Source organism: Aphis gossypii, chromosome X, assembly GCF_020184175.1.
Source record: "Aphis gossypii isolate Hap1 chromosome X, ASM2018417v2, whole genome shotgun sequence".
Classification (NCBI taxonomy): Eukaryota; Metazoa; Arthropoda; class Insecta; order Hemiptera; family Aphididae; genus Aphis; species Aphis gossypii.
In genome coordinates, this window is record NC_065533.1 from 46,586,866 (window position 1) to 46,595,539 (window position 8,674).

Genomic DNA, 8,674 nt, shown 5'->3' on the forward strand with positions numbered 1-8,674 from the left:
ATACGTAGGTATATATTATTCTGTAGGTTAGGTTAGAAATTCATAATAATTATTATTTTTATACCTAAAGTTTAAAAATTCAATACTAGGTTTTTTATTAGTTTTTAAACATATATAAAACAATATAATTCACAGAATATAAAGTCAAATTAATTTTAATGAAAATTTCAAGTTCTAATTCTTAGAATTTTAATTTTAATTCTTAGTTTTATAGGTATTTATTTCCCTCAAACAATTTTTGATAACTTGTTGTATTAAAAAAAAATTACAGTAGATATAAGGACTTAAAATCACACTAAGTATTTAAATTATCATCTTAATTAGATGTATGAGAACATTTTCAACCATTTTCAACTGTTTTTAATTTGAAAAATTAAATGAAAATTGTTAGTTTTTTTTTCTATAATTGTTGATAAAAAATAACTCACTGGATCAAATTGTTGTAAATTTAATACTATTTTCTACTCATAAGTTGCTCATACTAAAACCTATATAATCTAAACAATACATAGGTAGGTTACTTACAATTTTTTATATACGCTTTTGAAGTTGGAATTTCGTTGAAATTCTTCAAAATCACAACAAATTGTAAACTATTTTGTAGTTGGAACTTAAAAAAATATTTTGTTGTACATCTAAGTTTTGAAAATTGAATACAAGAATACAAGATTATCAGTTATCACATAAGTAGTTCTTACTGAAATCTAAAAATATATAAAAGCAATTATTTTTCATAGACATTTTAAGTTCAAATAAAAACGAAATTATAATTTAATTTAAACTATAAATAATATTAATGTTAATTATTTTATCATAATTTAAAAACATTATTCATGGGACCTTAAGAATTTTACATATACAATATTGTTATGCATTTCACTATATGCAATGGTCTTTTTGACTATAATATAATATAATATTTATACATTTGTTTTCCTTAATTTTAAGCTTTGACAACTTTAACCAATAGCTGTTGAACTTTGTATGTTTATTACTGCATGATATGATACTGTAAGGTTAGTTTCTACTTTTAGATAGATTTAGAAACTAACTTTAAGAGTTGACATATGTTTGGATGTTTGGAAACATACTGCTGTTTTTATGTTTAAACTGCATTGAATGATCTAAATTTTAAATCAACTATTTTATATTTAGATTGCCGCAATTAAAATTTAGCTTCAATAATTCCTTGATTACTTGGTAAATTCTACATATAATTTAACAGCAGGATTTAAACATGAAAATTGATTTACAATATCTAGATAAGGTAATACGAATGCTGTTAATATGATATTATAGTGAATTTATGATAAATAAAACGTTCATTAATTGAACAAAACCATTAAACAAATCATCTAAGTATTGAATAAATATTGTACGTCCATAAAATTTTTCATTACCTGTAAAAAGCATGTTTCTAGTTTCTACGACTTTTAATATTTTATATAAGTTTTACCCGGGAAAAGATAAGCTAATAAAATAAAAATAACAATTAAAAAAGAGTAAAATACAATCATAGGAATAATTTTTTAATTTTCTTAAAATTTCTGGGGAAGGAGGTTGCACCTTCTGATTACGCTGACATCACTGCTCGGAATCATTTTTTGAATTCAATGATAGGTATATCATAGAATTCAAATTTAACACTTCCATAACATTTACTCACTTGACACTCAATGCACTAATAAAGCAGAGCTACCTGGCTACCTTTTTTTTTGGTAAATTAATTTTGATTAATAGTGTTTTTTTTAATAAATATATTAAAGAATAATATTATTAGGTATATTTGAGTTTTAAAATATGTTTATTAAATTGTTGGTATATTATATAAGAACCTACCTGCCCCAAAAAGCGAGTTTTGTGAATAAAATAAAAAACTATTGTGTGGTTAATTTTGAAAGGATAAAATAACTTTTATAATCCCAGTTCTCAAAATGTGATTAAATTAAAATTGGCCCCCTACATCTTAAGAAAGTATAGATTATTATTATCCATTCAAGTTTGAATTTTAGTGTACTACCTATGTTATGCAGAAAAAGTATTTTAATTTAAAATTTGTGATCCATAAAATTGAACAATACTATCATAAATATAATATAAGATTTTTTCTATGTGGAAATATTTTTTAACCAATTAAACTTTATTGATTACTATTATTGAATATTTATGCTATACGTCATAGGATTTAAGACGATAAACAAAAAAGGGTGAGAGCTGCATACATTTGTAGCCGAAGGGCGCCAAAAATATTAAATATGGCCCTGAATAACCATGTATTAGAACCCATCTTTTGGTGGAATAACATGTATTATATTATTTGATTATACACAATGGTTGTTTTGTACTATTTATATAGTATTATTATATAATTATAATATTACTTAATCCTTAATAATATTCATGGCCATCGTCTAAGAGAATTTTTTTTTTTATTTAACCTTTCTAATTTAATTAATCTATAATAATTTTGTTAACCAATGATTGAATACACATTAAGGCTTACAACTATAGGTAAATACCATTGTATTAAAAAAAAACATCGGTATTTTCAATAATTGTATATTATTCTACTGCAATAGTAAAAACTTATTTTATTATTTTTAGATTTTAATAATACATACATCCACAAATAGTCTTATGAGATCTTTTGAAAAATAAAATATACCCAAAACATTAACAAGTCGAAGGTTATTGTAATAATTACTAAAAGATTAATTAATTCTATTATAATTGGATAATGTATTATTGAAAACAACAGTTATAATAAATTCCATTTATGGATAATCTTTTGTAAGTTTCCGAAAGCTATTGAAATATAATTTCATAGAATTTGATTAATTTATTGATACCTACTTATTTTTACTTATTTTATGTTTTATAAATTAATTCATATAAATTATAATCTATCTATTTTTTTTACATATTTAATTTCCTTAAACATGGATTTCATCAAATTTACTTACCTATCATATCCTTGAAAGATAATAAAATTTTATTCAAGTTAAATATTTTCATAAATTGGGTCAAATATATTAAATGTCTAAGCATACAAACTAATAGGTTCATGTCCTTCTTTAAACTGAAAACACCTAGATATTATTTTTTAATCACTTATATTATTTTCATAGAATTATACGTAACTAAATAATACTTTGATAGGATCTAGGTATCTAATCAAAAAGACTAAAATATTTTCTTAATTTGTGGAGAATATTATATTATCACTATCTTCGTTTCTATGATAGCCTTGATGATTTTCGAAGGCTCTCTAGTATTTTATTTTTTTAATCTTTTTTACAAATTTAATGTTAATTTACATATTTAAAAATAATATTAGACCCAATGATTTCATTATTTCAGTTTAACTTTTAATTGTATTTGCAATAATAAACATAATCATTGATATACTAGCTAAATAGCTATTCACGTTCACGATTTGGTTAATGAGCTATTAATACTATACGAGTTCTGTCCCTGGACAGCCACTAATTAAGTCGATATATTATTTAAAATTTAAAGACCTTAAAAGGTTAGTTTTCAAGATATAATATATACATATTTTTTATTAGGTGTTTTTTATAAAAACTATTAAGAAAATATATAATAACGTTGTAATTTTTATAATTTAAAATAGTATTAAAATAGGTAAGTGTTTGTACATAATAAATTAAAGTTTTGTATTAATTTAAGACTAGATATTTAATGTAACTTAATACCAATTATGTTATTTTTCATATCCGTATAATGGTAAAATAAATAGAAACATTAGAAAATTGCTATTAAGGGTATTTAGCTAAATTTTATTACGTTTAACCATAATGTATTGTAAAATGCTTAAGCATTATATTATATCATGTAATAGTTTAATGTGATTTTTACAGTATAGATACACTCATTTGTACAAAAGTTGATCTACGAATCAGTGAATGTTATATTTGTGACAGATAATACGGTCTACAGTTGTTGGCAAATTCGTCTGGATATGACCGGTTATATCTGAAGGTTATGTTATAAATACTAGTACGGCAATATACTTACAGTTACAATTCACTGTTTTGAAATATAATTATAATGTGATAACTGATAATTGTTAGAATATGATATATAACCATATGTCAAGGGATCTTCTAATCTATATGTGATTAAATTAAAAGATCACTACACTACTACAGTAATCACTAATCAATAATTGACATACCGTATCTGTAATAAAAGCGAATTAAAATATAATGTTTTAATGTTTAATTTTATAATTAATTTAAATATTAATAAAAATATACGATTAAAATTAATTCTTATTATAATATTTACATATTTTCAAATATAATATTGATACAGATACAAATACAGACTAATAATAACCATACCACATAATATACTATTTAATCAATATAAAACAAGTATAAGTAGGTACAAAATATATAACCGATATACACTTATTAAATAATAGAATAATAGTGTTGTTTTTTTTTTTTTTTTTTGGAATTTACATTAGTAAATTTAATTTTTCAAGTTTTGTCAGAAAAATAAGTGTATTGATGTGTATTTTCAACTGATTTTTGTCATTAATTATTTTCTTTGTATTTCTTGGTACTTAGTTAAAAAAAAAAAAAATAAAAAAAGTTTGTATTATAAAATTACGAATGATGTTAAAATCACATTAAATACACATAATCTTAATAAGCCTTTCATTATGGGATTCTACATATGTAAGTAATTGTACATTAACACAAGAAACACGCTTTGCACCATGGTAGGTACGCATTGCATTTTTTTTTTTTCAAGAAAGCATAATATGCGTCTGGTCAGCACATAAAACTAGTATATTACCACATAATGAAAAAAAAAACTTGTTTAATTACAATATTTTTGAAGAAATTTTACTATTTAAAATGTATTTATTATCTTTATTATTGCAGCTATATTGGGTACATATACCATGTATAACTAGGTATATACCAAATGTTAAATTGCGTAGTGAATTCCACCTCTTAATCTTTTATTGCATTATTGAAAAATTTATTGTTTTCAATAAAATGCATAAGTTTACCAGATGACCGAAATTATTGTTAACATTTTTTATAGTTATAAATTTGTAGTCAGACTACTAGTTATTAGCTTGTGGATACTATCTGCTTTAATTATTACATCTACGGCGTCTGTGTATGGCAACAAACTTTCATTTTACGTAGTCATCGTAAAAATAATCTTTACTTAGTACAGTGTTTCGACGTCAAATTTCGTAATGCCAAGTTGATTTTTCCGACTCAAGAGTTGCATCTACGTCATAAGTGCTAAAAATGCACTATTTAGCGATCATTATCATAATTACATATCACGATGATCTTTAAATTTTGTCTAAACGATGACAAAACGCACATACTCTTTATAATTTCATATTGTGTATTTAATAAACAATAGTACGCATTATTATAGTAAAACCTCAATCTTATTTTGAGTTTCATAGTACTTCATGACTTTTATGATACAAAGAATATAGTATCTTAAACCTCTACTAAAACAGTATAATATGTTCTAATTAAACACGTGCATCTGTTGTAAATTAGCATTTACTTCCTACAATTACAGACGAGGACAGAGCTGGAAAGCAACAAATTTTAATCGCTACTAATTTAGGTCCATAAGAAATTAAAAATATCATTATAAGTACCCACTAATTTCTTTCTAAAGCGAGCTTATACAACTCACAGTATAGTATTTTGAAGTATAAATTCTAAAGTAATTATACTGGTACAATGAATGGATGGGGTTATAATATGAAACGTTAATTAATAAAATGTCACTGTTTTAAATTTTCGATTTAAAAAAAAAAATAGTCTATAAATTTATTAGGTGCCTCGTTCTGATCTATGGAAATTAAAGACATGCGTGTTTCTAACTGACATTGACCTATAATGTGGTAATAATATTTGAATATACAAGCTACATGTTATTTTTAGTGTTGGGTACCTACTTATTTACTTAAAATAAAGTACCTACTTCAATAAAATATTTCACCAATAATTAATAACCCAAATTACCCAACACTCCATCAATGTCACTCATCTATGAAACAAAATATTATACTTAGTCAACGCTATCAATATATTTTTGTTAAACAATATAAGTATTATCCGTTTCAAAAATATTTCGACACATTTTGGTGATATAATTATTAGTATATTAAATATTAATCCACCAATTATGTACTATAGTTATTGTAGAATATTCAATTACGGGAAACATTTTATATTGTTCTTGTAAGTGATGAAATATAATTATAGCAGTATAATACACACACTAACAATAATATAATAATATGATATTAGGTGACCGTGTCCTATGGCGGTAATACCCACTATACCACCGCAATCTGAAATTTAAGGTGACAAATTAATTTAGTGCGTAACATGCAAAGAAGGTAAAAACCATCACTGGGTCATTCTTTTGTAACATCAATATAATTATATCATTGATAAATGATAATACATATTATTAATGCAATTTTTTGTGTTATTTCTTATAGACGCTATACATACATGTTTCATAACATCAAGTTTTTATGATTTTCATTTAAAACTGTATTTTTTATATAATTAACCTTGTCGAAAGAAATCTTTCTTTATTATAGAATTATTGTATAATATACGTTTTCCTTAATTTTTGAATAAATATACTTGGTACCTGATACCTATTTAAATTTTTAATTTGTATGTATATTAAATAGCTTGAATTTGGATTTTAAATTCTTTTACATTAAATGCTAATTAAAAAAATATATATATTTAATTATAATTATAGTAAAATATAGTGTACCTAGTCGGTTAGTGCGTTTCTTTTTTTATCCAACTGTGATTTTCAACAAAAAGTACATAATATTGTAGATTTACGAAATAAAATTGTTAATTGTAAATACCTACACATATTATTATTGTAAATAAAAATGTATCAGTACTTTTCTTAATAATTGGGAAAAGCAGAAAAAAAAAATTAGACTAATAAAAAAAGAAATATTTACGCAAAACCGGTTATTGACAAAATTGATTTTCTTACTTTGTTGTAATTAAAAAAAGAACAAGCGTTCTACACACCTAAAATATTGACAGTTTTTTTCTTCTCCTATAATAAAAGTCTAATAATATAATTTTCAAAATATTTTATAAACATTATATTTTATTCATAGACCAGGGGTTTTCAACCTGTGCGTCGCGGCTCCCAGGGGCGTCGCCGGTTATTATCAAGGGAGCCGCGTTCGCAATAGAAACTAAAAATAAAATTTTGGCGCACCAATACATATTACATTTTGCATGTGTGAGATAACCGTCGATAACCGTGTTTGCGATATCGAGTAATAGCATATTTCGATTACTATTTACAATTAGGTAGGTACTTAATGATTTGCCTCTAATATAATCTATCAGTTGTAAAACGCACACCGCTATGTAAATTTGTTTATTTTAAATGTTCGTATGGGAGCCGTATATTTTATTTCAAAATCAAAAGGAGCCGTGGACCCAAAAAGGTTGACAACCACTGTCATAGACGTTTAAAATGTCCGTTTATTTTTTAAATTGCAATAAAAAGCTTTCCCAATATTAAAAATCGAAATACTTGAAATTTAAAAGTTTGAATAAAATTCATTTAAGATTAAATAAAATGTATCAATATACAAATATTGGTGTACATGATATAATAAAATATGTAATTATATAATTTTTATAAAAAAGCAAAAAATTCATTCCGGTACCGGGAATCGAACCCGAGCCTCCTGGGTGAAAGCCAGGTATCCTAGCCACTAGACCATACCGGATTGTTGTTATCTTGGAATCAACAACAGCTATATAAACTTAACTATATGTTCATAAAAAATGTTTTAATTTTTATATTATAAATAGAATTTAAAAAATAACACTTCACTATGTATACAATCAACTTTTTAATATGTCTCATCATTTCAATAAATTCTTAATCATTATTATTATTATTCCTAATACATTAGAATATTTTTTTTTATACCTAGTTTATAATATTAACTATAAAAAATATAATTTAAAAACATAATATTATTATGTAGGTGCTATGTTGTACCCAACCTAAATGGCTACATAGTTTCTCTAATTTTAAATAATATGTCATAAAACATAAGTCATAATGCTATATTGCTATTACACTATTATAGATTATAAATACCTGTCAATTGTCATGATACAAATATACAATAAATTCATTATTTGAAATCCTGAGCTACTTTGCTTAGTGTCAATAAATTCACGAGTATAGAAATTAATACATTTTTTTCCTAGATTTCTACCAACGATAGTGCAACCTTAACTTTAAATTTGAGTCTAAATCATTAAAAAAAACAGAAATTTTATTTTTTAGTAATTTTAATTTAATTGTATTTATGTTGTTATTGAATAGATCAGTGTAAAGCAGACAGCCTGGCCCGTTGGGATACCGGGAGGTTCCCGGTGTTCTGACTTGTTAAAATTTGTTATTGGCCTTACAATTTTGGCTGTAGGTACTGTATTATTATTTTTAAATAATTAAGTTTTATTTAATTTCTTCATACAAAACATTAATATGTCTAATACATTTTCCCATTCTGAGTTTTCATCTCATTCCGCCCCTAGTGTAAAGTATTAGTTGTTGATTTTGAATTAATGATAAATCA

At 24.1% G+C, this 8,674-nt stretch overlaps 1 non-coding gene across 1 annotated transcript; it reads right to left on the bottom strand.

Annotated features, from left to right (window-relative positions):
* Positions 1 to 7,738: 7,738 nt before the first annotated feature.
* On the bottom strand, positions 7,739 to 7,810 carry Trnae-uuc (transfer RNA glutamic acid (anticodon UUC)). Its single transcript has one exon. It is a non-coding gene; the product is annotated as a tRNA-Glu (tRNA).
* Positions 7,811 to 8,674: the final 864 nt, after the last annotated feature.